We start from the raw sequence: 24,188 nt of genomic DNA, 5'->3' as shown, positions 1-24,188 counted from the left end.
CTCGAGATAGGGAGCTCAGGTGAATTGAATTGCCGCAGAAATCCATGCTCATCGACTGACGATACCCGTACACACTGCCTCCTGTCCCTCAAGTATGACCTGAACCATTCTAACGCCAAACCTCTTATCCCATAGTTATGTAATTTTTCTATTAGAAGGTCATGATTAACAGAGTCAAAAGCTCTACTCAAGTCAAAAAGCAGTCCCGTGGAACAGTTTCCTTTATCAAGAGAGCAGACTATGTCATCAATGAGGGCAAACATTGCACTCGTCATAGATCTATCTTTCACAAATCCGTGTTGGTTTTCACATATTATATTATGTTGTTTAAAAAAATTTGTCAAACGAATTGAAACAACTTTTTTAAAAATCTTCGAGATAGCAGTCAAAATGGATATATGCCGATAGTTATTGAGGTATTTTTCATCCCCCTTTTTATGTACTGGTCTGACTATTGAAAGTTTTAAGGCATCTGGAAAACAACCAGAGGCAAAAGAGAAATTAATCAGGTGGCTAATTGGTCCAGCTAGTAGATCTGACATACTCTTTAAGATTCGTACAGAAATTTCATCTGAACCAGCAGAATTTTTGTTTTTCAGAGAGGCAATGACTTCTTTTACTTCTTCCTTTGATGTTGGATGGAGGAAGGCCTTTAGGTAGTCCTACCAATGGCACGCTTGTTTTCAATCCATTCTCGGAGTAATTAACATTGACTTTGACGAAATTATCATTGAATCTGGAGGCAATGTGCAAGGGATCGTAAGTCGGCTCACCGTTATCATCTCTGATACACATTTCTTTAAAATCGTTTGATTTCTTTGGTCTTCTGCTATTGATGATTTGCCAGATTTCTTTCGCTTTGTTATCAGACGACTGAATTCTATTAAATATCTCATTGGACCTCTCTTCTTTAATAACTGCACGGTACTTATATTTTAGTCGCTTATAATATTCCCGCATAAAGTGGGTGGACTCCAAGTCTTTTGTTTTCAAGTAGAGATCATTCAATTCAGTCTTAAGCTGTAAAGCTCGTGGACTAAGAGGTATCTTCTGTACTTTCCTCAGTTTAGTCTTTTTTATGGTCTTAGGAAAAGATAAGTCAAGATAGTATTTTAACTTGTCAATGAACGTGTTGTATTTTAGATTCATTTCATCAGAATTAAAGACATCAAGCCATTTCTCATAGGTCAGATAATATCTAAATACATTCAAATTATTCAAATTAATTAACTAGATAGTTATATAGTTAAGAAGCTCTACAATGGTCACAATGGTCGCTTTTGAAAGCGACATTTTAACATTACTACTATGAACTACTATAAGTTATACTAAAATAGAACATCAATAACAAGATTATAGTTTTAATGAGTACCCTTTTTTCTTATACTTTAGCTAACCTGAATTTGAACATTTCTGTTTACATGGAGATCAACTTACATTTAGAATGAAATGTAATACCTTATGCAACCTAACACAAGTTTTATATCCATCATTTTACTTCAAAATTAAGTAAATTAAACGAATTTTATTTTGTGTAATTTTAAACACACTATATCAAAAAGATTAAATCTACATCCACCATTATGCAGGAATTGTAGATCGAAATATTTTTTTAACGTTTTCAGAGTACATTATAAAACAATTTATTTATGTATTTGTTTCTTTCTTTAAACTAACATTTACATTTAAATGTAAATGCCTTTACAACCTCAATATTTTTAAACAGGTTGGCGCTGCCTAAACAGTAAGTTAGAAATAGTATTGTTTAAAAATATTCTTTTGCACCACAGTTATAAAGTTTAATTCTAAAACCAGTTTAAAATATATCTAGAAAATCTAAACTACGCATATATAATGTTTCATTAGTTAGGGCCTAAGATGGAGCCCTGGGGCACACCTCTCGAGATAGGGAGCTCAGGTGAATTGAATTGCCGCAGAAATCCATGCTCATCGACTGACGATACCCGTACACACTGCCTCCTGTCCCTCAAGTATGACCTGAACCATTCTAACGCCAAACCTCTTATCCCATAGTTATGTAATTTTTCTATTAGAAGGTCATGATTAACAGAGTCAAAAGCTCTACTCAAGTCAAAAAGCAGTCCCGTGGAACAGTTTCCTTTATCAAGAGAGCAGACTATGTCATCAATGAGGGCAAACATTGCACTCGTCACAGATCTATCTTTCACAAATCCGTGTTGGTTTTCACATATTATATTATGTTGTTTAAAAAAATTTGTCAAACGAATTGAAACAACTTTTTCAAAAATCTTCGAGATAGCAGTCAAAATGGATATATGTCGATAGTTATTGAGGTCTTTTTCATCCCCCTTTTTATGTACTGGTCTGACTATTGAAAGTTTTAAGGCATCTGGAAAACAACCAGAGGCAAAAGAGAAATTAATCAGGTGGCTAATTGGTCCAGCTAGTAGATCTGACATACTCTTTAAGATTCGTACAGAAATTTCATCTGAACCAGCAGAATTTTTGTTTTTCAGAGAGGCAATGACTTCTTTTACTTCTTCCTTTGATGTTGGATGGAGGAAGGCCTTTAGGTAGTCCTACCAATGGCACGCTTGTTTTCAATCCATTCTCGGAGTAATTAACATTGACTTTGACGAAATTATCATTGAATCTGGAGGCAATGTGCAAGGGATCGTAAGTCGGCTCACCGTTATCATCTCTGATACACATTTCTTTAAAATCGTTTGATTTCTTTGGTCTTCTGCTATTGATGATTTGCCAGATTTCTTTCGCTTTGTTATCAGACGACTGAATTCTATTAAATATCTCATTGGACCTCTCTTCTTTAATAACTGCACGGTACTTATATTTTAGTCGCTTATAATATTCCCGCATAAAGTGGGTGGACTCCAAGTCTTTTGTTTTCAAGTAGAGATCATTCAATTCAGTCTTAAGCTGTAAAGCTCGTGGACTAAGAGGTATCTTCTGTACTTTCCTCAGTTTAGTCTTTTTTATGGTCTTAGGAAAAGATAAGTCAAGATAGTATTTTAACTTGTCAATGAACGTGTTGTATTTTAGATTCATTTCATCAGAATTAAAGACATCAAGCCATTTCTCATAGGTCAGATAATATCTAAATACATTCAAATTATTCAAATTAATTAACTAGATAGTTATATAGTTAAGAAGCTCTACAATGGTCACAATGGTCGCTTTTGAAAGCGACATTTTAACATTACTACTATGAACTACTATAAGTTATACTAAAATAGAACATCAATAACAAGATTATAGTTTTAATGAGTACCCTTTTTTCTTATACTTTAGCTAACCTGAATTTGAACATTTCTGTTTACATGGAGATCAACTTACATTTAGAATGAAATGTAATACCTTATGCAACCTAACACAAGTTTTATATCCATCATTTTACTTCAAAATTAAGTAAATTAAACGAATTTTATTTTGTATAATTTTAAACACACTATATCAAAAAGATTAAATCTACATCCACCATTATGCAGGAATTGTAGATCGAAATATTTTTTTAACGTTTTCAGAGTACATTATAAAACAATTTATTTATGTATTTGTTTCTTTCTTTAAACTAACATTTACATTTAAATGTAAATGCCTTTACAACCTCAATATTTTTAAACAGGTTGGCGCTGCCTAAACAGTAAGTTAGAAATAGTATTGTTTAAAAATATTCTTTTGCACCACAGTTATAAAGTTTAATTCTAAAACCAGTTTAAAATATATCTAGAAAATCTAAACTACGCATATATAATGTTTCATTAGTTATTTTATTGCCCAATCTTAGTTCACGCTTCAATGAAAAAACGCTGACACTATTACTTGTACGCCTTCTAATCCTAAAATACTAGTCATTGAACCTTACCGTTTAGAGTTCGGTAGCTCTGTAAAATATATTGACAAAGGATTCATGTGTTAATTCATAAGTTGTCGCTTTTTTTTTTTTTTTTTTTTTTTTTTTTTTTGTATTCTTTATCTATGATTAGCTGATAATAATTAAGATAAACACCTGATCATTGTACTAAACGTCTATTTTAGTACCGTCGTCTATATTGTTACGGTAGCCTAGTATTCTTAAAAATCATAAAGTGTAATTTAATTTATTGTTACTTGAAATTAATACCGGAACAACTACATAAGAATCGGACGTTGACAATAGTTATAAACATTTATGCGTTTACAACCGTAGTCATAGGTTGACACTACCTATATATATCTATATATATCAAAATATATTTTGACACTACTCTTAGTTATATTTCAACGCCATTCAAAATTATTTTGGTGAACTTTCAACTATTTTGATTATATTACTACTTATCTATTATGGCCCATAATTGTGATGCAGCAAGTTTTTATCTAGAATGGATGGGAATACAAGATTAAAATATTTCGAAAAATGCGTTTCAGACTGGATCTTGTGTGTATTCCATTGTAACGAGCCCAAAATACTAGAAACATACATGGTGAGTTCTTATATTATTGTAACAAAACCTGGACGTCCAAATTTTTAAAAAACTTTTAAGCAGAGCTTCATACATACAAATATAAAAATAAAAAAAATAAAAATAAATAGAAAAATAGAAATATGAAAAATATAAAATATCTAATCCATACTTCTCTTGCCGTCATCAGAATCCTAAAACATAAGCATACTCGGCCCATCTGCTTAGTAATATATTTTTTTAAATAGTCAGACATATACACCATGTAACATGCAACATACTATATATTCGCTGTAAAATGGTGTAACCGTTGAGAGGAAATAAATTAATTTATATTTTAGAGCTTTGTATATAATACAAAATACGCAGAGGCAACACAAATCAGTGACAGCAGCTTAGAGTTATTTTAGGGCTGTAACACCAGTTAGATCGAGCATTTATTTAGTTACATCATGTAATAATACTTTTGATTACAAGATGTAGCTTATTGTAATTTTCCTCTTATTTAAGCTTCGATAAAAGAGTGTGTGATAGTCTTGAAAGCTAAGAGGATGAAGGGTGATATTTTGCAAAGCTGGAAAGATCCTCTTAAATCAGTGGCGAACAAGATTTATGGTTTCTTGTTTCAGGAACCTTGAACGTATATTCTCAAAATTGGTTGAGGAAATAAAACTGTCTAACAAGTAAACTTTAAATAGGTTTCTCTATAGTACGGTAATAAATGCATAGGTCTATAATTTTACAAGTTAATTCGTTACCAATATGGGAGTTTTAGATTTTGACAAATGATTTTTAGCTATTAATTTTATGAATCCGTTCATTACCAATGATTTCCGAAAAACTTACAATTGAAAAGGCACAAGTTGTTGAACTGTCAGCAACTATTAACTAATCCAAAACAGTTGTCAAGCCTAACTTTCAATAAGTGACGAGGCCAAACCTCAAAACTAAACAACGGCTCTGTGTAGACCTACGACAACTGTCAATTAAAACTTTGTGTCCCTCATGTAGGCTTACCTTTTTGTTTGTTTCGTGTACTACATGTTTGAACTTTGGAAAGGAAATTACGGAAATTAAAAATATACGTTAAATAATGGTAACAATCTAAAACACTAAATAACACTAAACAAACACTAGTTCAGTTGGTTAAATAACACTAGTGTATATTTACACTTATACTGTTTACTCACAAGACGGTAAATATACATATAACAGATGGTAAATGGTGATCAATTTCAAGTGGACACTCCAATCATAAACATACCCAATAGGCGAATATTTTACCATCTGTTCACCAATAGTATATAAGGGACGCCATTTTGATTCTTGTCATTCGCCTATCGGATGTAATGATGATTGGAGTGTCCAATCAAAATCGATCATCACTTAGCCTACCATATGTTATATGTATTTGCCGTCCTGTCAGTACTATGCTGATCACGAAGATATTAAAAACGAATCTAACACATTCTTTTATTATTATGTACTGTGATCTGTGATTGTGAATAATTAAATTAAAATACATATTAAATTCGGAAAATTGGTAGGCCTACCATAATTGACTAAACATCAAACAGGTTTTAAATGATTTCTAAAAAAGTTATTTTTTTACTCGACAGAGAATTTTACGATTAAAGAAAACTGTTACAATCGTTCACCGGTATGTGAATATCGTATTTCTAACTACAGTTTTAATAGTTAATATAATAGTCAACTAAAGGTCCAATGGGGGAGCGATCTGGTCTAGTGGTTAGAGCACGGGACTTTGGTCCGTGAGGTCTCGGGTTCAAATCCCACCAAATCACCAATGAATTTTATCGAAGTGATAATGCCGCAACTGCTAGGTCTAGCCTGAATTAATGTGAAAAACAAACCCAGACTCGTGCCTAGCGTCCTAGGAAAAAAAAAACAAAAAACTTAAGGTCCAAACATAACTATAAGGAAAAGGTGGTAAATAGTCATGTAATATACTTTAAGCTAAACGACGCAATGAGTCGAAATTTTGTACAATGCCATATAGAATTAGAGTAAGAGAAACGACATAAGCCTGAATAAGACTCACAATCAGCATGTAAAAGAACAGTTACATTCAACCGTTCCTTTGTTCCAACCGTTGACAGATTCAATTACTCAGTTCCACATCAGGTTATGTCAGCGCCATTTTACCACCTGAGTAATGTGTGACATGAATGCAAATTGTCACACGACGTGGAAATTATATTCAGTGAATAATTACGTTTCATTGTTGGTGGATTCAGTTACACATTTTATTTATTAGAGAGAAATAAATGTTGTAATATTAGTTTTCGGGTAAATACAAGTTTTATTGTGTTTTAAATATTTAATGAGTCATATCAATAAAATTAACTGTAAATATATTTTTCATTTGTTCGCAGTGGCAGGGTTATAAAGCTACAATGGCACATTTAAAGTATTTTCTCTTAAATAACTATTATATATTTACACATCTTGAAATTTTAATCAATGGATACTTACGTTTCACTCCTGGTGGGTTCATTTATTTAGATAACACATGCAAATAAAATAAATTAATATGAGTGTAAGTAAAAAGGTTATTGAGATTTTTGTAAGAAAATTCTTCTATTTTCCAAGTGCAAATTCAAAGAAGATTTAATACAGTGGCAAATTCAGGCAGCTATTTTATGGGAATTTCGAGGACCTATAACTAAAAATGTTTATAGTCACCATATACATCGATGCTTATGACAACAATCAATTCCATTGTAATCCTGTTACTCTCTTGTTGGTTATGGGAACAAGAAGAGTATAGATTTACATGGTTTGTTTGTATTTATTTGTTTTCGCAAGGTATACATAATTGTATGTTTTTATCACATGCTTTTAGTTTGAAATCTCTTATTACACAAACACAAAATGTATAAACAATTAACTTATGTGTTATTTACCGGGTTAACTATCATAAAGACACTGTTTAACAATATTATTGAAGTAAATAGCAATTTAAATTAATTATAAATATCACTTCATAGAAATACAGTAAAATTAAAACGCTTCGAGCATTTTAGTGAAAATTAACTCAACTTATATACAACAATATTACAGATTTATAAAATAAACAATACATTGCAGAAAATATTGATTACCTGCATAAAACTTTATTCACCCTGAGTAGACTATATTAAATTGTGTCAATGTATTATAATTATCAAAATGTTATTACTGTAATCTAAACTGTAATGGGATACCAAACTTAGTTCTGTAGGCAGCCTGATCATAATCACAAGTCTATAATTACTAAGTGCGTTAGTATGACAGCGTCTTCTCTTAAAGGGGTCATATTGAATGTAACTTAGTATTGCGTCATCATCGAATTTACAAAGTTACAAATGCGTACTTATGTTATATTCAATAATGTATTGAAAAGGACAGATCATATTTTTAAATCTTTTCACTATTACTTCTAATATATAAATATAAACATGAGTTTTATATTCTTTTTTATACTCACAGATATAAGTGATCTATTGCTTTATTTGTGGTGCAATTAAAACCCATTGCATACCTAAGTTCAATCTTATACAATTTAAGGAGTATTAGATGGACTATTATTTCAAGTTTAAGTTCACGTGGCCAATTGCTATAAAATCATCATTATGAACATGTAACAAAATGAAAGAGTATATTTTGTATACTTATTACTTAATAACTTTTTATCGAGTGATTATTATTTACATGTAACTGAATTAAGCAAGGGGTTAAGTGTTATCGTCGTAAAATTTTCATTGTTATTAATAAGGATAGAATTAGCAAACGAGGAAAATGAATATGAAACTGTGTTAAACAATGGCTTGTAGTGTAAGCCGTAAAGCATCAGTTTGACAATGACTGATTGAACACTAAACCACAAACATCCATCACGAGTTTTATGGCTGAATACTTTACAACTTAAAGCCGGGAGCTTACAATATATTTTGGCTAAATAACTGATAGAATATAAATATTTCTGGTATCTATCAAATACAAAAAACGCTCACAGCTGTTATGGTTGTCAAAAATAACCAATTGCAAAGATAAACCTGGATAGGAAATAGCTGAAAGTATATGTATGTAGTAGAAAACAGCAGTGTTTTACTGTGACAACCTCATAGTATCTCATGTATACCAAATAGGCTAAGTGGTTGAATCCCGCCTCTTTATCATAAGTTTCAGAGTATTTACAAGAAAACAACTGTCCAGCAAATGTTTACAAATAGAAATGTTTACATATTAAAGAGTAGAGAGGTCTACCCTTTTAATCTATGATAGTATTAAAGATGTAAGAGATCACAATATGATGAAGAAATGACTATTTGACTATTTGTCTGAAAGTTTTCTCACAATCAGTTTAGAAAACACTCCCACAATCAAATATCCAAAGTGGAAACTCGCGTAGCTAGAATAAATCTCCTCGCCTCTTCTTTCAAATACTCTTTTCATACATTAGAATACTCATGATCCATTTGAGCTTTATATAATTTCTAGATTTTATATCATTTTGTTAAACATTTACTGAACGCTACCTTAAATAATATAGATAATAATCAAACCAAAGTCTATGAACATGCCGAAATTAGATACGAAATGGTGTTTTATAGTATAAGCAATGTTTTAAGACTTAATTACACACATTTTCTTTTGATAGACAATTTCTACACCGGAGTCAAGACAAAGTGTTTAAGTGTTCCCTGTAATTCTTTTCATTCATATATTTGTCCATTTTTATAACTAATCAGTTGTAATTTATACCATCAATTCGATTTGTTTATCGACAGAGACTACTTGATACTATAACCACTAATAGGGTCAAAATTTAACCAATCAATTGCCGTCCTATATCTGTATTTCCCGCAACATGTATGACATCACTTACAACGTTTTATAATAGTTTGCCATCATTGCTTTATCATGCTTCATATTCACACTTCAATGGTTAACCAGATTAACGTTGCATAGTCTGGAAGCATCACTAAGCAAATCATAGTACATGTGCATTTAATCATGCTGAGCGATTAACATAACATCAGTAACATTGCATATATTGCATATAAACGCCAATCAATACAGTAACATGAATTATCGACAGATGAATAGACTAACCGCATTAAATAGATTACTTCCAGTATTTTGGAAACGAATTCTATGGTATGTTTAAGTAAATTATATAGAGATAAACATATCTAAGAGTAAAGTAAATTTTTAATTAAAACTCCTATTGCTGACGTTTTGTTTACCCTATAAATTATGTCGCAGTATAAAATCAATATTGGTTAAATTCCAATTGATTCAGTTTCTTTTAAAATATAGAGTTAATTAAAAATACTATCGTGAACTCTTTGTGTGAATCTAAATATTAAATATACAGGAGTTCACATAAAGTTGACATTTTTACCTTAAACCACTCACGGTACAGCAAAATATTTGTCCAACATAAACTCACAATATTTGAACACAAACCAGATTATAAGGGAATGAAATTGTACCAGGCCCTACCGAAAAAATTACTTGAAATTCAGAGTTGAACAAAATTTAAATTCGAATTGAAAAAATATCTAGTGGAGTTAAGCTACCTTAACGGTGAAAAAGGCAATTATTTAAGTTTGGTTATTCTTTGTATTAACCCTGACCTGTCCAATTCCTTAAGGCAAAGGACTACGGACGGAGAGATCATGTATCATGTATGTATGTATGTATGTAAAATATGTTAGTTTGTTTGCCAAGGTAAACCATACACGTTTAGTCGTCCATTAACTATAACGCCAAGTTTAAGATAAAATTACGTTATCAAGCTATTACATTTTTCGATAGCTAGGAACTGTAATCTGTATATTGATAGATATTGTGATTTTAACCATTAGAGAAATTGTTTCACTGAACAACGCACAAACTATGTTCGTTAGAAGTTTCTCAGCAGCGTATGCTTAAGATGTACAATCACAAGGATTATCTTTGAAGACGGTTTAAGCCGAACCTATTCGTCTCTAATTCCCAGTTTGAGCTATTGTTCTAATCGTACCTTTGTCTTGCCGCAGGGATGTTACTCGAGCTTAAACGTTTACTCAAAGAAAAACATTCATTAAAATTGCACATCTACTATGCTAAGGAAAATTTATGTTTGTATATATATTTCAGATATGTAACATACATTGCTTATTTCGTATTTCAACAACTATATTTAATTTGAGAGTAATTTGAATTCAATGAAGCATTTAATTGTTAGATGTATACCTGTTACTAGAAGGCGAACAAGGAAAATGAATTACTGTAAATAATATTATATTCCGTAATTACATGTAATAACTAAAATTATTACTCAGTTTCAATATTTAGGATATTGGATATCACAAACGAATAGGTTTAAAGCCATAAATTACGAATAAATATTATAATATTTAATCAATTATTAAAACAAGCCGCTTGAAGGATAAAGGAATTCAACCATAAACTCGTGATGAATGTTTGTGGTTTAGTGTTCAATCAGTCATTGTCAAACTGAAGCTTTAGAACTACAGTTTACATTGCAAGCCATTGTTTAACACGGTTCAAAATGTATCTTTTTAATCGAATCTCCAGTGAGCAAATATTCATCACATTTATTCTGCAATGCTAAATATGAATTATACGTAGGGACTAATAGTGTTATTTGCACTTGTGTCTACAGAGCACTCGTAATCCAACCAATATTATGTGATTTTTTTAAGTTTTGTAAAATCGTAGCATTCACAGTAAACAACAAATATTCGAAAATGTATCCTACTTGATCATATGGGCCTCAAAATCAACGGCACGATATCCAAAAGCGCCCTGGAACTCTTTAAATATTTCATGGACATATTTTTCTTTAGTTACAATAAATTTACATGTATGTTCAAGGTAGACTATTGTAAAACAAATTGTAAAGAGATTTAATTGATTTAAATCACCTGAATAGTATTTTAAATTGGCTTTTTCTAGTCGCGTTGCTTCGTAAAGTAGCTAAGTGTGTGAACAAATTAACCTTATCTGGTATACATGTAGATTCGATTAAAATTCTACGACGTTCAGAAAATAATCGTTTTTGCAATGCATGTTTCACCAGATTAGTTTGTTTCATATTTGATTTGTTTCAATCGCTTGTTTTATGCCATTGGCATCTATTTTGTAAGAAACAGCTCAAATCTTGGTTTTATCACTATATAAAATCAAACTTTTGCAAGATTGCATAAGTCGATAGCCTTCAGATAAATGGCATTAGAGTCTATAAACTATTTCGTTTGGTATCGTACCAGTGAACCTTATGGTATAAGGTGAGCACTATAACCACTCGGCCACCTAGACTGGTAAAGTAATCATACATCACGAACTTTTGTCAATACCTGTGTTTTTACAAAGTTCAATATTAATTGATCGACTTTTGAATCGTATAAACAATGGCACTAAAATACCTATGGTTATAGTCATGATTCAGATATAATCAGCTACAATTCAATTTGCCCTCAGAAGGTAAGCTAGGCAATCTTATTTAATATGTTTTGTCTGCCTTCAAGATAATCCTTGGCAATGAGCCAGGAACTTATCTTTTATACAGAGATTGTAATAGGAGATTAGCAGGATAAATCCGAAGTTGTTATGATTAAATGTTATAATTTTACATAAATATTGTAATGTGTTTGTTGTATTTTGCAGATTAGTAGTAGTAAGCTTGTATGTTTTACAATTTGAATAGAGTACAAATACAGTTAGTTGAAAGATAAATTCTTTTTTTTACAATTTCCAAAGAGAGTGGTTATAACCACGAAAAATAAGTTACGAAGGTTTTGGTTAAACTTGATAGTCATTAACAACTGATTTCTGACCCAATTTGGTCATTATTGCAGTTTGGACTTTTTTGTCACCCTGTATACTTACCCATAATTTTTCATTTATACTTTTCCAGTGTGTTTTCTTTGGTATTGTCCACAAAAGTAAAGTTGAAAAACCCACTCAAACCACCCTGGCCAAATACCTGGTTCTTATTTTAATCGTGAACATCAATGACACAAAACGTAAAGACTTAATTACTCCCAAGCGTTTAGAGCAACCTAAGCTTTAATTAGTGAGATTATCTTTGCAGGTTTTTTAAATGGGACCTATTTCCTCTAATTCCTTACCTTAACCATTGTTTCTATTGCAGGTTTGTATTTGCCTCAATGCTATTTTAGTTTATTTAAATAGTAATGTCATAGGGTGTTCTAACTTTGGTCTATTACCTTAATTATTTATTTGTTTTTAAAACTGTAAGTACAATAAGAAAACAGTTAAATCTTCAAATAAATAATTGGAAAATCACAGAATACTCTAAAAAAGTTTCTTTGGTTGAAGAAAATTATTTGCTTATTATTCAGGTTTTACTTCTACAATGGTAATTAAATTTTAAATTTTGAAGTTTTATACAGCTAATCCCATTTAATAATTGATTACACTTTATTATTATAAATAATTATCGTAAATAAGTGATCAAATACATGATGTTTTGCTGGACAATTTGTTAAGGGATATATTGATTTGTTTTACGTTCTGATTAAACGTTTGCTAAACAATAACGGGGAATTTTTGTGAGAGATCTCTATTATTCGCATTACATAGAACAACATGATGGGTCATTGTTAAACCATTTACTCAAACCATCGATTCAAACGATAATAATGTAAACAAAACAATGTTCAGCTCGTGTTACAAAATTGTGTTTATTGTTTTGCATAAACGGAATTAGGTTTAAAGCCTATATGCTTTATGCCTGTCAGTAGATTTAACATTTCGATGATATACAGATAGCTTCTGAATAATATTTACACAATTTCATTTCCTACAATATAGTTAATTCGAGGTTTACTCCCTATAAACGTTAAAATTTACTTAAAATACTTGAAGGATTTATTTTACAGGTAGCGCAAAATATCTTAGTATAATTAACACAATAAAATGGCACGTCCACATTAAAATCTTTTACTCTATTTATTTATTGACTAAAGAGTTCTTTCGATTCATTATTCCTAAATTGGCTATACTTTATATTGGAAGAATAAAACGTGTAATTCGTTGTTTATATGTATAGTATAGCATTCAAGGCATATTGTTTATGTTTTCATAGGTAGAGAATATCTTACTTAAATATATTTGTACTAGGGCAATGTAAAGGTCAATCATCTTAAAAGGTTACTTAATTAATCTAATCAATACGATAAAATATAACACTAAAGGAGCAATATTAAAACAAGGCTTTGGTGAATCGTATTTTCACTAAGCTATATCGAAAATGTTTGTTGAAAGGATCTAAGTTATGGCTAACTACTGAAACTGAACTAGAGTTTGGTTTGACTTCAATAAGAACTTAGTTACCCAGACAGTTTGAAGGGGATTGGAGATCATCATAAACTTTAGAGTGGTTTAACTAGATAGTTAAGAAGCTCTAGTTACAATAGACACTTTAAACTACCTTCTAGTAACTCAGTTATACTAAAATAGAACACCAATAACAAGATTATAGTTTTCAATGAGTAATCTTTTTCTTATTATTTAGCAAACCTAAATTTGAACATTATTGTTTACATGGAAATTAACTCAAATTTTTCATGAAATTTAGTACCTTATGCAACCTAACACAAAAGTTATGTCCATCATTTTACTTCAAAATTAAGTAAATTAAACGAATTAAATTAATTTAATTAATTTAACGAAATTAAACGAATTTTATTTTGTCTAATTTTAAACACACTATATCAAAAAAATTAAATCTACATCCACCATTATGCAAGTATTATAAAGGGAAAATTTGCTTATTGTTTTTTAGAGTAGGATATTAAACAGTATTCTTTTATTTGTATTTTTCATCTTTTACTTTTAATAATGACTAGAAATACTGTCACAATGTTAATATTTTCAAACACATTAATCTTAACTTGAAAGCATAATGCTAAGGATAGCGTTGTTTAAAACATTCCTTTGCACCAGAGTTATAAAGGTTAGTTTTGAAACCAGTTTAAAATATATCTAGAGAATCTAAACTATACATATAGTGTTTCATTAAATGTTCCATTAGGTATTTCATTGCCCAATCTTGGTTCAAGCTTTAATGGTAAAACGTTGACACTATTACTTGTACGCCTTCAAATCCTAAAAGACTTATAATTGTACCTTACCGTTTAGAGTGTGGCAGCTCTGTAAAATATATTGACACAGGATTCATGTGTTAATTCATAAGTTGTCGCTGTTTTTTTTTATTTTTTATTCTTTATCTGCGATTAGCGGATAATAATTAAGATAAACACCTGATTATTATAATAAACGTATATTTTACTTCTGTCGTCTATATTATCACTGTAGCCTAGTATCCTTAAAAATCATAAAGTGTAATTAAATATATTTTTGCTTGAAATGTATACCGAAACATCAACACAAGAATTGGACGTTGACAATAGTTATATATTTAAACATTTATTCGTTCACAACCGTGGTCTATAATCTTTTAACACTACTCTTAGTTATATTTCAACGCCATTCAAAATTATCTTGTTGAACTTACAACTATTTCGATTTGATCACTACTTATTATGGCCCACACTTGTGATGCAGTAAGGTTTTATCTAGAATGGATGGGAATACAAAATCACAATATTACAAAAATGCGTTTCAGACTGGATCTTGTGTGTATTCCATTGTCACGAGCCCGGAAAACTAGAAAAATATATGGTAAAATATTTGTATGGGTTCTTATATTATTGTGACAAAACCTGGACGTCCAAAAATGTATGTAAAACTTTGAGCAGAACTCCATACGTGAATATATGAACATATGAAAATGTGAAAATAAAAAAAATTAAAATTAAAAAATATGAAAATATAAAACTATGAAAATATGAAAATTCTAAAATATGACAATATGAAAAAATATGAAAATATGCAAGAGAAATAAAAATAAAAATATGAAAAATTTAAAATATGTATTCCATACTTCTCTTGCCGTCATCAGAATCTTAGCAAGCTGGGTTTTCCTAGGCGCGGAAGTGGAGATCAGAGAGAGGAACGCGGAGAGCGGAAAAGAAATTAACATGGCATTCCGCTCCGCCTCTAGGAAAAGGGGTAACATTAAATTACCTAAGACAAGTGGAGTCCGCTCTACCCGTTCCTCTCTCCGCTCTCCGCTTCCGCGCCTAGGAAAACCCGGCTTTAAGCATACCCGGCAAGCCCATCTACCTATTAGTATTTTTTAAATAGCCAGACTTATATTTTAGAGCTTTGTATTAGCGAATTTCCCTATAGGGAAGTAGCTATTAGCGTAGGTGGCACGGTAAGACCTAGATCCGGGACCGATTTACTTTTTCATTTTGATGTCCCCAGAGGCCAAAAACACCATTCGTTCAAATTTTTATATGTGTGTATATATATATATATATATATATAGACTTATATATATATATATATATATGTCCGTGAACGCGATAACTTGAGTAATTTTTGTCCGATTTTGATGAAATTTGGTTTAAAGGTGTAAAGCGGGATAAACTTGAATGAGTTCGCGAACCAGCACGATCGGACCATGGGAACGTGACTTTACGGGGGGTTTTATGGGGTAAAAATTGGTTTTCCTCACTTTTGACCCTCAAAACAAAAAATTTCCCGATTTCTCATTAGAATTTTTTAAAGAGCTTAAAAAAACAAATAATTTAGTGTATTAAAGTATTTTTGTTCGATTATTAGTAACGGAGAAAATTAAAAAAATTGTAAATTTAAAATTCCCATGTTATTCTTATGGAGAATATTGTCAAATGTTGTAGTTTGCTTGTTTATGGATATATTTTGATCAAACTTGGCAAATTTATTTATTTTGTACTAAGCTATCAATATTTTACTCAAAAACACACTTTATTAGTTTCCTTGTAGTAGCAAACCTAGGTACTCGTTAAACCTAATGTTATTAAAATATATTTAACTGAAAATCAATTCAGACAAATGGAAATTCGCTTAGTCGGCAGGTTTGCTGCGGGTATTTAATACAAAATACGCAGAGGCCACACAAATCAGTGACAGCACTATAGAGCCTTATGTTATTTAGCGCTATACATGTACACCAGTTAGATCGTGCACTTATTTAGTTATATCATGTAATAATACTTGTTGATTACAAGATGAAGCCTATTGTACTATTCCTCTTATTTGAGCTTCGATAAAAGAGTGTGTGATAGTCTTGAAAGCTAAGAGGATGAAGGGTGATATTTTGCAAAGCTGGAAAGATCCTCTTAAATCAGTGGCGAACAAGATTTATGGTTTCTTGTTTCAGGGAACCTTAAACGTATATTCTCAAAATTGGTTGAGGAAATAAAACTGTCTAACAAGTAAACTTTAAACAGGTTTCTCTCTAGTACGGTAATAAACGCATAGGTCTATAATTTTACAAGTTAATTCGTTACCAATATGGGAGTATTACATTTTAACGAATTATTTTAACTTTATGAATGCGATCATTACCAATGATTTCCAAAAACCTTACAATTGAAAAGGCACAAGTGTCAACAACTATTAACTAATCCAAAACAATTTTAAAGCCTAACTTTCAACAAGTGACGAGGCCAAACCTCAAAACTAAACAATGTAACGGCTCTGTGTAGACCTACGACAACTGTCAATTAAAACTTTGTGTCCCCGTGTAGGCTTACCTTTGTTTTTGTTTCGTGCATTATATGTTTGAACTTTGGAAAGAAAATTATTAAAATTAGAAATATACGCTAAATACACTGGTAACAATACGACGGTAAATATACACAACATATGGTAAGTGGTGATCGATTTCGATTGTACACTCCAATCATCAACAGACCCAATAGGCGAATCTTTTACCACCCGTTCACCAATAGTAGGCCTATATAAGGGACACCATTTTGATTCTTGTCATTCGCCTATTGGATGTAATGATGATTGGAGTGCATCGAAATCGACCACCACTTACGATTTTTCATATGTATTTTCCTTCCTGTAAGTAAACAGTTTAAGTGTAAATATATTATTAAAGAGCTATTTGACGTATATTCGTACTTTCAGTTAATTTATAACTCGTATAACTCGCTGGTCACGAAGTTATTAAAAACATTCTTATATTTTTAAGTACTGTGATCTGTGATTGTGAATAATTAAATTAAAATACATAGGGATACGGAAAATTGGTACCATAATTGGGCAAAAATCAATCAAGTTTAGAATTCTTTGTAAAAAACTACTTTGTTTAATCGACAGAGTATTTTACGATTTAGGAAAACGTTTACAATCGTTCACCGGCTTGTGAATATCGCATTCCTAACTAAAGATCCAAACATAACTGTTAGGAAAAGATGGTAAATAGTCATGTGATATACTGAAAGCTAAACTATGTAACGAGTCGAAATTATGTACAGGCCATATTAAATTAGAGTACGGAAAACGACACAAGCTTTTTATTTATTTATTTATTTATTTATTTACGGCAAAATCGCCATTTGTACAATCAATTACATGCAATAACAATTTGTGGATCAATAATACTATTAACATGCTATAAGATTTACATCTTGCTATTTGGTTGTGCTTTATGAGTACATGCTAACACCACTAACACTAATGATTCGCAACTGAGTAATGAAAAATGAAAAACAAATATATATTCTATGAACATACAACATCGGCAAACAAGAGAGAGAGAAAAAAAAAACATGCAATGGTCTTAAAATTGAACTAACATTAACAGCCTGCTTCACTAAATATAGGATCGAAAAGGAAAATATAAAAATTTGAATATTTAACAGTGCAATAAAATATAAAAACTTAACAATAACAAGTATGGACAATGAGAGTCTGACAATGATTGATTGTAACTTAAGTGCTAATGGTGAATGTAACAACATTGGGAGGAACATGAACCGAGATGAAAGGTTATCAAAAATGAATTGAAAATTTAACAGTGCAAATATAAATTATTAAAGAAAACTTAACAATAACAAGAAGGCAAAAAAAAGGTGATCGTTTGACAATGATTGGACTACAATAAAAAGATGGCTTAAATAATGAAACTAGGAGAACATGCGGTAATGGAGGAAAACAGGAGGAAAAGCTTGAATAAGACTTACAATCAGCATGTAAAAGAACAGTTACATTGAACCGTTCCTTTGTTCCAACCGTTGACAGATTCAATTACTCAGTTCCACATCAGGTTATGTCAGCGCCATTTTACCACCTGAGTAATGTGTGACATGAATGCAAATTGTCACACAGTGGAAATTATATTCAGTGAATAATTACGTTTCATTGTTGATGGATTCAGTTACACATTTTATTTATTAGAGAGAAATAAATGTTGTACATTCTTTTCTCGGGTAAATACAAGTTTTATTGTGTTTTAAATATGTAAATTAATTATATCGATAAAATGAACTGTAAATATATTTGACTTTTTTGTTTGTAGCGGGAAGATTAAAAAACTACAATGGCACATTTCGAGTATATGTGCCATGTTTTATATTTCTCTTAAATAAAAATTTGATAGTTACACGGCTTGAAATTCTAATCATTGGATACTTACGTACCATATACAATCACGTACCCCTAGTGGGATCATAGTTAATAAATGCAAATAAAATACATTAATATAACCCGTATGGTTTGAGAATACTATTTTCAAAATAGGAGTGTAAACTTAGTAAAATCCTGGATTAACTATCATAAAGACACTTTTTAACAATATAATTAATGTAAATAGCAAATTGGATTGAATTATAAATATCGTAATAAATATTTATATGAATTATAAAAAAGCAATAAAGACATTTCATTTCTTCGTTTCTTAGAAATGCATCTTGCTTGGAGCATTTTAGTGAAAATTAACTCTACTTATATACAACAGTATTTTACATGTCATTGCACAAAATATTTATTACCTGAAAAAAAATGTCAAACATTCTGAATATGAGCGTAAACAATATTAAATGGTGTCAATTCTAATTATCAAAATGTTATTACTGCAATCTAAACTGTAATGGGATACCAACCTTAGTTCCGTAGGCAGCCTGATCACAATCACAAGTTTATAATTACTAAGTGCATTAATATGACAGCGTCTTCTCTTAAACGGATCATATTGAATGTAACTTAGTATTGTGTCATCATCGAATTTACAAAGGTACAAAGGCGTACTTATGTTTTTTTAATAATGCATTGAATAGGGCAGATCATATTTTTTTAATCTTTTCACTATTACTTACTTCATATAAGAATGTGTGTGTGTGTGTGTGTGTATGAATGTGAGTTTTATATGCTTTTTTATACTCACAGATACAAGTCATCTATTGCTTTATTTGAGGTCCAATTAAAAACCATTGCATACATAAGTTTAATTTTATACAATTTAAGGAGTATTAGATGGACTATTTTTTCAAGTTTAAGTTCACGTGGCCAATTGCTATAAAATCATCAAACGTATCAAACATGTCACAACAAAAATATCAGTTGGTATTTCCATGCTACGTATGCTTAGCCAAACAGTAAATTCAGAAGTCCTCCTGTCTGCTTATTATGGTCTTGTATATCCATATTTATCCTATGCTGTCCCTGTCTGGGGTGGTGAAAGTGAAAAGACGAAGTTTCTTTTCCGACAACAATTGAAAGCCATCCGCATCATATTTTCCCTACCTAAACGACAATCCTGCAAAGACATTTTCCAAAAATTCCGAATTCTAACCTTCCCATCCATATACATTTTTGAAACACTATCCTTCACCAGAAAAAATATATCTTCTTTTTGTTCACAGATCAACAATAGATATCCACTTCGTAATTCTTCCGACCTTGCAATTCCTAAGCACTCAACTTCATTCTTCCAAAAAAACTTTTAGTACAATGCTGTCAAGCTTTTCAATAACCTTCCTCCTTCCTTAAAGACCGAACAGGATTTAAATAGATTTCAGAAAAAACTAAAGCATTTTTTTGCTGGATAATGCCTTCTGCAGCGTTCGTGAATTTCTTTGCCCTAGAACTGGTGGGGTAAATATAGTAGCATAGTTGACAGTTTTAATTTATACAAGAGAGTTTTTTTTATGTAAATATTGTATTTTATTTTGTTTTGTTGACGTAGCTAATGCATTTTATGTTAATTTTGCTGAATAAACGACTTATGACTTATCATTATGAGCATGTAAAAAAATGAAAGAGTATATTTTGAATAGTTATTACATAATACATTTTTATCGACTGGTTATCATTTAACTGCAACTGGATAAAGCAAAGGGTTAAGTGTTATCGTCGTAAATTTTTCATTGTTATTAATAAGGATAGAATTAGAAAACGAGGAAAATGAATATGAAACTGTGTTAAACAATGGCTTAAATGTAAACCGTTAAGCTCCAGTTTGACAATGACTGATTGAACACTAAACCACAAACATCCATCACGCGTTTATGGTTGAATACTTTACAACTTAAAGCCGGGAGTTATTCTAGCTAAATAACTGATAGAATATTTTATATTTTCTGTATCTTCCAATTACAAATATCGCGTACAGCTATTATTGTAGTCAAAAATTAACCTATTGCCAAGATAAACCCAGATAGGAAATAGCTGAAAGTATATGGATATAGTATGGATGTAGTGTATGGATGTAGATTCGTTTATAATGGCTAGTAGTGTATTAGTGTGTATTTTTTAGCTTCGTGAGGCCATCTACAGTTCTCGAGCGGCAATGAATGACTGTGCTTGTAATACACTCAAAATTTTAAATGCCACCATTATTACCTAATAACACACTTTTTTGATGCAAAATGTCATTTAGGTTCTGTCTGCTTTTTAAGGTTATGTTATATGCTTACCGGTTGTTAACTAAGGTCCGCAGCTAAGTTTTAAGATCCGCAGCTGTGGTTGGTCTTGAAATGACAACAGTTATATCAGCTGATTAAAAAGTGAGAATGAACCATTCCCGCTCTTGAGTGGAAATAATCCATTCCCGCTCTAGAGAGGAAATGATCCATTCCCGCTCTAGAGAGGAAATGATCCATTCCCGCTCTAGAGCGGCAAAGATTTATTGTGTGTACTGTTTCAGGTATGGAATTTGTATTACCCTCATACAGAGGTAGGAAAACAGTGTTTTATTGTGACAACCATATGAGATACCAAATAGACTAAGAGATTGAATCCCGCCACTTTGTTATACTAGTTTCAGAGTATATTCAAGAATACAACCGCGGGGAAAATGTTTACAAATAGTATCACACATTAAAGAGTAGACATGTCCATCCCTTTAATCTATGATTATTGTGATCTCTTACATCTTTAAACTACCATAATGAACTATCATAATGATAGTATTTAAAGATGTAAGAGATTATGATAGTATTTAAAGATGTAAGAGATCACAATATAATGGAGTGATGACTATTTGACTGAAAGTTTTCTCGCAATCAGTTTAGGAAACACTCCCACAATCAATGATCCAAAGTGGAAACTCGCGTAGCTTGAATAAATCTCCTCGCCTCTTCTTTCAAACACTCTTTCTAGATTATATAGCATTTTGTTAAACATTTACTGAACATTGCCACAGATAATATAAATAATAATCAAACCAAAGTCTATGAACATGCTGCAATTCGATACGAAATGTTGTTATTTAGTATAATCAATGTTTCAAGACTTAATTACACACATTTTCTTTCAAGAGACGATTATTACACCGGAGTCAAGACAAAGTGTTTCAGTGTTCCCTGTAATTGTTTTCAGTCATCGATTTCTCCATTTTTATAATACATCAGTTGTAATTTATACCATCAATTCGATTTGTTTATCGACAGAGACTACTTTATCCTATAACTGCTAATAGGGACAAAATTTACACAGTACTTAGAACTTGTTATAATAGTTTGCCATCAATAGAAGCAATTACTTTATCATGCTTCATGATCACACTTCAATGGTTAACCAGATGAACGTTGCATAGTCTGGAAGCATCTCAAAGCAAATCATGTTACATGTAACATTTAATCATGCGGAACGATTAACATAACATTAGTAACATTGCATATATTGCATACAAACGTCAATCAATTCAGTAACGTGGATTATCGACAGATGAATTAACTAATCACATTACATTGATTATTTCCAGTATTTTGGAAACAAATTCTACGGTATGTTTAAGTAAATTATATAGAGATACATATCGTAGAGTGAAGTACATTTTTCATTAAAACTCCTATTGCTGACGTTTTGTTTACCCTATAAATTAGATTACAGTATAAAATTAATCCATCAATATTGGTTGAATTCCAACTGATTCAGTTTCTTTTCAATTTTAGAGTTAATAACAAATATTATCGCGAACTCTTTGTGTGAATCTAAATATTAAATATACAGGAGCTCACATACAGTTTACAATTTTTACCTTAAACCACTCACGGTACAGCAAAAGATTTGTTCAACATAAACTCACAACATTTGAACACAAACCAAATTATATGGGAATGAAATTGTACCAGGCACTAAAAAAAAAAAAATACTTGAAATTCAGAGTTTAACAAAATTCAAATTAGAATTGAAAAAATATCTAGTGGAGTTAAGCTACCTTAACGGCGACAAAAACTAGTATTTAAGTTTGGTTATTCTTTGTATTAACCCTGACCTGTCCAATTCCTTAAGGCGAAGGACTACGGACGGAGAGATCATGTATCATGTATGTATGTATGTAAAATATGTTAGTTTGTTTGCCAAGGTAAACCATACAAGCTTACTCGTCCATTTACTAACACGTTAAGTTCAAAATAAAATCACATTATAAAGCTATTGCATTTTTCATAGCTAGGAACTGTAATCTGTATGCTGATGACTATTGTGATTTTAACCGTTTGAGAACATATTCCACTGAACAACGCACAAACTGTGTTCGTTAGAAGTTTCTCAGCGACGTATGCTTAAGATGTACAATCACAAGGATTATCTTTGAAGACGGTTTAAGCCGAGCCTATTCGTCTCTAATTCCCAGTTTGAGCTATTGTTTCTAAGCGTACCTTTATCTTGCCGCAGGGATAGTACTCGAGCTTAAACGTTCACTGAAAGAAAAACTTCCATTAAAATTGCACATCTACTATGCTAAGGAAAATTTATATTTATATATATTTCAGATATGTAAGATAGGCTACATTGCTTATTTCATATTTCAACAACTTTATTTAATTTGAGAGTAATTTATCTTCAATGAAGCATTTAATTGTTAGATGTATACCTGTTACTAGAAGGCGAACAAGGAAAATGAATTACTGTAAATAACTATGCCAGCAAAATATTATATTCCGTAATTACATGTAATAACTAAAATTATTACTCAGTTTCAATATTTAGGAAATTGGATATCACGAACGAATAGGCTTAAAGCCATAAATTACGAATAAATATTAAAATATTTAAGCAATCATTAAAACAAGCCGCTTGAAGGATAAAGGAATTCAACCATAAAATCGTGATGGATGTTTGTGGTTTAGTGTTCAATCAGTCATTGTCAAACTGAAGCTTTAGAACTACAGTTTACATTACAAGCAATTGTTTAACACGGTTCAAAATGTATATCTTTTTAATCGAATCTCCAGTGAGCAAATATTCATCAAATTTACCCTACAATGCTAAATGTGAATTATCATACGTAGGGACTAAAAGTATTATATAATTTGTGTCTACAAAAAGGTGAAATATTTTAGGTTTTGTAGAATT

Source organism: Macrosteles quadrilineatus, unplaced genomic scaffold (assembly GCF_028750875.1).
Source record: "Macrosteles quadrilineatus isolate MER2022 unplaced genomic scaffold, UCM_ALF_1.0 Scaffold_9__3_contigs__length_116548681, whole genome shotgun sequence".
Lineage (NCBI taxonomy): Eukaryota > Metazoa > Arthropoda > Insecta > Hemiptera > Cicadellidae > Macrosteles > Macrosteles quadrilineatus.
Note: the sequence above shows the minus strand (reverse complement) of the source record.